Below are 9680 nucleotides of genomic sequence, written 5' to 3'. Positions count from 1 at the left end.
GCAGTCCTGTTTCAAAACATTCCATCTTGATATTTCAGTAGGGGAATAGGAAGACTTTTCTTGTACAACAAAAGAATGGACAGCGACCTCTGCCACAGCTATTTCTCAGCTTTTGGTTTCTACCCATTTGAAAGGAAGTTCCAAATATTATAGTAGGAGGTCTTGTAGTATTTCTAAATATGGAGTTCAATATTATTGGTTTTGATAATATGGATTATGAGTAAGAGCTGAATATATTACTTGGTAGACAATATTGAATGGAGGTTAAGAACATGGTCTCTGTCCTCAGTTAGTCTGTCTGGATTTAAATTCTGGCTGAATCTTATACTGACTAAACTACCTTGAAAAGTTCTGTTCTGTTTTTTTTCTTTTTAAACCTTACGTGCCTCAATATCTTCATATCTAAAATTTTTAAAATAGTACAAACCGCACACAGTGTGAGAATAAAAGGAAATAAAATACGTAAAAGGCCTAGAACAAGTACCTGGGACATAATAATCATTAGCATTAATATGTAATAAATGTGAGCTATTAGATTAAGTTTCCATTTCATTTAACAATTAAGGCACTTTAGATTTATTGTATGTCAATTAAAATAAGAAATATTCATATCCTGTAACTCTGCAAGAAATTACATTTGATATGTAGAGATAACCATAGTACCTGCCTTCAAGGAACTTGCTCTTTTGCTGAGAAATGCATGAAGAGATACTTTAATGAGCTGATAAGAATCAAATAACAATGAATCTTATTGACATTTAGAATTATTATACTTTTGAGGAAAGAGAATTAACTTCTGGGTAGTACAGACTGGCAAAAAGGAGAGAAAGAGAGATGGTACATGAGATAAGTTTTAGAAGATTTAAGGAATTTGCTCACTCAGGTAATGAAAGTGCACTCTACAGACAGATGGAACTTCAGGCAAATGAGAGGTCAGATAAAACTTACAACAATACAGGAATGAAAGGTGAGTAGAACACATCCTGAGTATAAAACCAAATACTGTTCTAAGCACTTAAGTTCATTATCGCATTTAATCTTCTTTAGGGCCTTACAAAATAGGTAGAATCATTATCCCCATTTAGTGAGAGAAACAAGGTTCAGGCAGTTTAATTCACTTGCTTAGGGCTACTAACCTAGCATGTGCTGGGCTACAATTTAACCCAGATTTAATAGACTCTAGGTCCCAAGTTGTTAACCTCTATGTACATTTCTCCTTAAACAATCCTTGTATACATCACTTAAGCTCTCCAATAACTAACCAAAGTCAGGGTGACATTATGCAAACCTTTTAATGCAATGTCAATGGATTCTTGTTTTCTCTTGTATAGAATGGGGAATCCATTGTTATTTGGACAGTGAAGTGACATGACTTCTTTAAAAGCCATTTTAATCAATAATCCTATCTTCCTTCTTTACACATGTATTCTTAAGACAGTCTACCAGCCTGTTTCTTATTTTACATAACCAGAATCTCTTGTTTCTTATAAAGGAATGAGTCTGATACAGTGAGGGCAATATTGTATTAGAAAAATTTCTCATTTGTATTCACTTGTAGAAGAAACCAGACACAAAGTTCGAGTCCATATCATTTCTGAATATTTTGTTCCTGCTTCCATGAAGCACGTTTTCCCTCATATTTTAAGCTTCACAGATGGTGACTTAGATCACATACATAGGCCATTGAGGAAGGGGGAAAAAGGCATTTTAAACCACTAGATTTAGCAATGGCGATCAAAAAGCAATACATCCAGGATTATGTTCGTTGGTTGATTATTCCCAAAGCAACAAAAGGGGCCAAAATTGCTTATTTTAAAAAAAGACAAAATGAAGTTTATTCCAACCAATAAACCCATCTGTGTTAAATATCCAGCTGCTCCCCTTCCATTTGCTACTTATTGAAATGTCCATAATTTATTCATCTCAGGATACATTTATACATCTGTAGAATCATTACTACAACTTATCTAATTGTCTTTGAAATTAAATAAACCAATGAACAAGAGAAAAGATAAAACTCAAGGGAGAAGGATGGATGTAGCAAAAGTTGTTGTTGAGTAGAAAATAAATTCCAAAACTAACTAAAGGATTTTGCCAAATGGTCAGTAATAACTATAGCATGCCTTTTCAATCATTCATAATTTTAAATCTTCTAAATACACATTTATAGCTCTATGGATTATATTGCATTCAGTTCTTGATAGGTTTCTCAGTATTTCAATTATCTTTTAAAATGTCACAGAAGCAAAATTCTTCAAAAATACTACTATTCTCAATTACAATACTAGCTATGCAGGATTGATTCTGATAGTTCAAAGTTGAATTTCTTCAAAGCCTATTCTAACTACAGTACAAACCAACATTTTATAAATTACATGTGTTATTATTTTGATATGAGGTGTTCCCCAGAAACTATTGTGCTAATGTAGGAGATGAAATAATTATAAGAGTTACAACTTAATCAGAAGACTAATTCATTTGATGCTGGGGATTGAACAGATTGAACTCCAGGTCCTCTTTAACACTGAGCCACATCCCCAGCAATTTTATTTTTTAGTTTGAGACAGGGTCTCACTAAGACTGGTGTCCTCACTGAATTTCCAACACTGATCTCAACTTGCCATTCTCCAGCCTCAGTCCCCAAGTTGTTGGGATTACAGGGGTGGACCACCTTAAGTGACTATAGAATTATTAATTTGAAAGGACTTCTGTACTGAGTGGTAAATGTAGGCAGATGGGGTGGACCTGAAGGGGTGAGTCACAGGGGTTTGTCCTTGAGGACTGTATCTGGTTCCTCCCTCTTCTCTCTGCTTTCTGGTCACTGTAAACTGAGTAGCTTTTTCTGCCACACCTTTCTGCCATGATGTTCTCCCTTGCCTCAGGCCAAAGCAATGGAGTCAGAAGACCATAGACAGACATCTCTGAAACCATGATCCTAAAGTGACTTTTTCCTCCTCTAAGGTCTTCTTGTCGTGTATCTCAGTCATAGTGACAGAAAACTGACTAATGCAACATGTGTTGTTTGAGATTTGCCTTTTTCAACTTTGATTAATGTCTATTTAATTAACCTTTAGACTTCTTTCTTGATGAAATATTCCTCTCTAAGAAAACCTTATTAGTCTCCCCAATTTGCAGCAACACCCTGAGCTACTGGGAATGTGCCCAGTTGCCAGTGACTCTCAGTGGGAACCAAAGCTGCATGTCACCGGTGCTGGCAAGACAGTCTTAAACTGCTGGAGGGTGTAATTCTTAGGCAGAAAGACTTGTGTTTGAATCCCTGTTCAGCCACTTACTCACTATGAGGATTTGTACAAGTTATTAACTTTTTCTCATTTTTAATTTCCTCATTTGAAAAAAAATCCTACCTCGTAAAAAATACCATGTGAATCAATGAACATATATTTTTTGAATACTTTGAAAAGTTCCTGGCACAATAATGCCCACTTATTGAATGTAAACTGTTATTTCTAAAGTGGACTCAAGCATCAGTCAGTTTTTGGGTTAGAAGATTCTTAAGGTCTTTTCCAACCCTAAGGTTATATGATATTATACTATTCTGATTTCTTAAATGACTTTGCCATACCTCTCATTTTGCATGTAACTGATACAGACTTTTTGTCATCTATCTTTTCCAGTGTTATCTTCACTTAGTGAGTTCCTTGAAGCAGGCTCTACATTATGTTATCGTTACTTTTATCACAGCACAATGGGGCATTATCTTCCATACAGAGAAGATTTTCTAAATGTTATCTTTGTTGATGGTGCTGATAAATGGCCTAGACATTTCCTTCATCTTTTCAGTATGAACTCTGGAAAGCAAGTGAGCCAGGGTCATCAGCTGATCCCACGATGTTGGCAAAAGTCAAGCCTGGGAACATTCCTTGCCAAAAGGCAAGGATGTGAACAGCCTGGACTCTGATACCAACAGTTATCAGATGTTCCAGTGCAATGGGTTTTTAGGTACAGCAGGAAAACCGCAACATGTTCTGAACACTGTAACTTTTTAGTGCACAAGCAAACTTCTTGATAAAATCACAGGCATTGAGTAATTTGCAGAACTTCTGTAGTTGAACTTCCTGATAAGGAGACCCTATATAATAATAAACAACCTGAGCTAGTTCTGATTGTTTATTATATATGTCATTGTTCTTCCACCAGAGGACAGTGTCCCACCTGACCCTAGCTTTACTTAAAAATGTCTCAGTGTTTTTCTTAACCTCCGGTTGCCCCTCCTCTTGATCTTTTGTTGTTGCCATGCAGGTCGCCGCGATTAACTAATTGAGATTGTGTGGCTGTTTCTGTTCATCTTAGAGAGCAAGCTATGTACTTTAGAATGGGAAGAAGGACTTCACACAATGTCCTGAAGATTCCTTTCATTTTCAAGGAGTAATTTAGGAACCAGAAACATCTGGCCCATTAACTGGGTATTTAATACTTTTCTTTCTGAATTTGCTTCAAGATTCAGAACCACAGCTTTTAACCAAATTTCTACATTAATGACTTCTCGTGTCTCTTTAATGTGGGGAAAGTCAAATGTTGGGTATTTTTTTTAATGTATAGTTTTAAAATACAAAGAATGCTTTTAGTGCTGTTATGAGAAGAGGAACAGGACTATTTCAGGGTACAGGTGGATTAGAGAGAATATAAAAATATCACCACGATGGGTTAAATTTTGAAACACCCTGATGATTGCCTTCTACACAAAGAGTTGGAAGAGAAAATCTACTCTTGAGAAAATTTCCTCAGCTTGTATTCTCATTAAAGAAAGGGAAAAACTCATCATCCTTGACAAAGAGAAATCAACCCTTCTGTCCTTTGTCCAAGTTCTCCATGCTTTCAAGCAGTGACAGAAACAAACAAACAAAAAAGAACAATATCCATTTGGTTGGGCAGAACATCAAGCATTCCCCACACTGAAACTATGTCTGCAGAGCTTGCTTTAGGTTATTCTACTATGTGAAATTCAACAAGTGTGCTAACTCTGCTACAATTCGCACAATTAGAAATTACTTTTCCTGCCTGGCCTCCTGCAGTGATTCCATTCTATACTTCAGAAGAAAAGATTTGGGAGAGAAGAGAAGGAAAATTTTACCATTCAGCATATTTCTACCAAAAGCTGATGGTCCACTTAAAAACATAATTGCATTTCTCTTTTTTGTGCACATCCTCAATACAACTCAATACAACCATGTAACCCAAAGAAATAACCGAAATCGTGTCACCAAGGCTGTTTGCGCAAACTTACCCCTGCCTAATCTTTTTGTTCAATACCCATCTTTGAGGTTGCCTTCCGGTGTTATCTACTTCTCAGCACTGAATCCATTCAGAGTCTGCCCTTTCAGGCACACTAATTTTCCTGCATTTAACCTTTAAAAAATTGACAATTTTTCTCCTCTTTACAATTTTATGACTTTTGAGTCTATAGAAAGCAGGAAATAAAATGCCATTTCCTTTCTCCAAATTAAAAAATAAAAGAAACCTGAAAAGGGAACAGAAAAAGAATTGTTGGACTGTCAAGCTCTTCCACGTTAAGACATTGGATAATGAAATCAAAACAGATCATCAACTATAGGTCAACTTATATTTGCATTCAAGCATTTCTTTGAAATATTGTGATATGTGAGATTTTCTGAAAACCTCAAATGCTTCTTTTTTTTTAAATCATCATCTTAAACATATTATTTATGTTTATCCTTTATTTCATGAATACTGACTTGCAGAAGAGTGTTAGGAAATATAAGAATAGCTAAGAGGTATGCCCTTTAAGTCATTATTATTTGTTATGTTTGTTTGGAAATATTGCAAAAAATTTTCACACTATCAACTGAGACTATAGGGTTCAAGCATACAAGTGGACTCCATCTTAAGTAATAAGAATGTAGGAGGCATAAAGTAGCTATGTTTTTGAAAGCACCCACTCTGGACATGGGAACTCACGCAAGAGACTTTATTAAGCGGACAGGCAGAGTATCTGCCTGCAGGGTGAGAGAGAGAGAGAAAATGAGAGAGAGAGAGAGAGAGAGAGAGAGAGAGAGAGGGAGAGAGAGGGAGAAAGCACGCAAGCGAGCATGTGCAAGAGTGAAAGTCAGGAAGAAAGAGAGAGAGAATGGCGGAGAAGCTATTCTTAAGTAGTGGAATTTCATGGCTGATAACAACTAACCAATGGCTGGCGAGGAGGTTCCCGGGCTAACAATCTGGACCAATTACTGGCTAGGAAGTTGGTGGGCTAACAATCTGGGTTGTAAAGTGGCGTGGGGGAGGCAGAATAATGGCTGCAGCAAAATAGCAGATCTGATGCCAATAGTTTGAACCACCTGTCAGTTACGGTCTAAAAATGGAAAAGAAACAAAAAATAAAAATGGAAAAGATAGTTGAAATCAGAACTCTTGGAAATATTCTAGATTTCTAAAACACTCAGTTGCCCCTAAATGAAAAAATTCTATGTGCACATGTGTAGCTCTTTTAAAACAAGGCATTCATTCTACACACAATTCTGCCACAATGTTAGAAAGTTAATTAACAGAGAGGCTCTGCTTAGTATACAGTGCTCTTGAGAGTCCTTGCTAGAGACTCCAGTATGTTTTTTGTCAGGTTTCAATAATTACAGGATACAGGTAAGTACTTTATTTCTCAATTTCCATATATTCAAAAATCACTATGAAAAAATATAAATATGTAATATTTGGAATCATTATTATCCTAATTGCTAAATATTAGCAACAGTTTACCAGTTTATCTTGCACCATGTAAGATAGTTCAAGGCATTGATTAAACTGACACTGAGGTGTGGAAGAAAGTCCACAACTACAGCTGCTACAGACCTTTTGGCTCATCCAGTCATCTTTAACCTACTTGGTTCCATTTTTTTTCTTGTGACTTCATTTTCGTAAATCAAAATGTTATTGCTTTTGCAGTTCCAGCAATCAAAGGTTATTGAAGTTGGAGAAAAGAGGGGGACACCTGTATACTTTCTTAGTACATGTGTTTGGCTACAGTTTTTGTAGACCAACTGTTTTACTTGGCTTTTTCGCTATTGTCATGAAAAAACTCTACCAGAACAACTGTAGAAGAGGAAAGGTTTACTTAGGGAATCATGGTTTCAGAGGTCTCAATCCATAGACAGCAGGATCCATTCCTCAGGGCTCAAGAAGAGGCAGGGCATCATGGCAGAAGAGTGTGGCAGAAGGAACCAGCTCACATGGTGATCAAGAAGCAGAGAGAGAGGTCTTCACTTGCCAGATACAAATATATATCCCAAAGCTACACCTCCAATTTCTACCTCCTTCATCCATCCCCTACCACTTCAGTTACCACTTCTATTAGAGGATTAAATCACTGATTGTGTTAAGACTCTCACAACCCCTTCATTTCTCCTCTGAACCTTCTTGCATTGTCTCACACTTGAGCTTTTGGGGACACCTTACATCCAAACCATAACACCACCATTTTCAATACAATTCCCACATGAGCAATCTAGATTACTCTCTTATAATAACTTATTGGTGTTCAGTGCTTACTTGATTCTAAGCAAGATACTATTTTCCCAGGCTGTGTGTACAGATATAGGGAATTTTGTACAGAATCTACACTCACTAAGTACTCCAATTCTCTGTGCATATACATTATTAAAATATTTTCATGATAGAAGTATATAACACAGAGATTAGAATTTGAAGGGTAATTGGAGGCTATGCACAGACATGCATACCTGTATGTACATTCAGACATACTAGATCAACCTACCTAAGGCAGAGATCTTTACTCGTTGCTTTTTCACATAATTTCTACCCAAAATAAATTTTTTGGTCCATAGTAGTGGTAACTAATTATCCACAAAGTATTATCTTATACAATGCTACTTCAACAATCCTACTCCACCACCAACAAATAAACTTCTCTCAGAAGCAAGAGTATTCTGGGGCTTAAAAAAATGGAGACACGGGGGTGTAGGAACCAAAAAAGACTTAAGTTACTGGTGGAAAATCCATTTGTTATGACACTGTCTCGAGGAGGGACTTGGGATCAATGGAATCTAATGATACCCTCGTTCCTGCTATTTTTGGTTTAAGGATGACATTTTGCAGAAGAAAAACTCCTGCAAAAAAGCTAAGACCCTTAATCATTCATGAATAAAAGTTCCCCTGTTTGGTAGTGTTATTTAATCTTCCTTTGTACCAATTCCTATTTTTTTTTCTAATAAATTCCCTTGCTAATAATTTTAATAGAACACCTGACTGTAATATTGTTCTATCTAAAAAGCCAGCTCCTTGTGATCCAAAGAGTTACAAGAAACCTAATGCCTTTTCTTTTAGCCAGACTATCAAAATGGTCAAGTAGGGGCCCTTTCAGGACAGTGTAGGGAATAATGAGTTGAGTCCATTTAAAGCCCATTCCCTTCATCTTCTCTTAGCTGAATATGGAAGGGAGCTATGTCCTAGAAAAATCTGCTGGCTTGGCAGAGGAACTGCTATTAAAATAAATTGGTTACCAAGTGTTTATTACATTTTATGTTTGCTTCTCATCATAATCCTTCATAATGTGTTTAAGCAATTAATTGCCACAATATCCAACCTTCTGAGGCTTGGAAAGGGACCCTGGGTAGATTGAAAGAGCTATGAATTCCTATTTCGGCAAAAGGCAGAAGAGGATTTTGTTTTGTTGTTAATTAATCACATATTAATTTTTCATTTATTGAGTGTTCACAATTTAATGTGAACAACTAAATATACTTAGAGAGACATATTAGGCTGTTATGGTCTTTTTATACACTGCACATGCAAGAAAAGAGGACTGTGTTTTATTGGGGGAAGAGGATGTGAGGCAATGACTCCTGGGAACTTTCTTGGGTGGGAAAGGGGTTTTTTGGTAAAGAACTTTCACATATCCTAACACTACATTAGTGTATAGAACTCATGACATCTGACCATCTGGCTCCATCCATTTTTTTTTTTCTACTGTATATTCTTAGCAATTCAGCTAAACTGAGAAATTCTCTTTTCCAAGTATACCTTGAACCTTTTTTGTCAGTTGTCATAAAAACATGTATTGAGTGTTTAGTCTGAACTATTGTGTTTATATAATCTTCATCTTATTAGATAAACGATTATCTGCATTTCACAGATGTAGAAAATTAAGGCCTAATGATTTAAGTGTTTCGTCTCTCTTAGCAGTGGGGAGAGTCGGTGTTTCAACCTCACATAGACTGACTCCAGAGCTCTTTGTCTACTTGCCTATGTCTAGCTATCTATCAGCTATCTATCTGGTTGTCTAGGTATCAGGGTATGAAGAGATTTGCTTTCTGTCTTACATTTGGGTGGCTATTCTCAAATCTCTAGTAATGCTCACTTCCTGCACAACTAATCGTGTTTGAAAGTGAGATGCTAGAAGCTTCTTGGAAATTCTATGTCCCTGGGTGAGCTTGTGGACTGGTTGGCCTCACTGTCTACTAATTAGGAAGTCAGCCATTCTGTTGGTAGATATTCCAATTCAATATCCACAGTTCATTTCTTTTGAGTCATTATTTTGCCTGAGAGATATTTTCTAGAGTGTCAATAGGGGCAGGACTCTCAAGCGTTAGAAAGGGGACATAAATTTAGTTCCTTTATTTCATTACAACTCCTGACACTTGGCTGGGTTGTGCCTTGTACCCACAATGAGCAACTGCAGAAAGTAATGTTTGC

This window comes from Sciurus vulgaris (assembly GCF_902686455.1).
Source record: "Sciurus vulgaris genome assembly, chromosome: 5".
Classification (NCBI taxonomy): domain Eukaryota; kingdom Metazoa; phylum Chordata; class Mammalia; order Rodentia; family Sciuridae; genus Sciurus; species Sciurus vulgaris.
Note: the sequence above shows the minus strand (reverse complement) of the source record.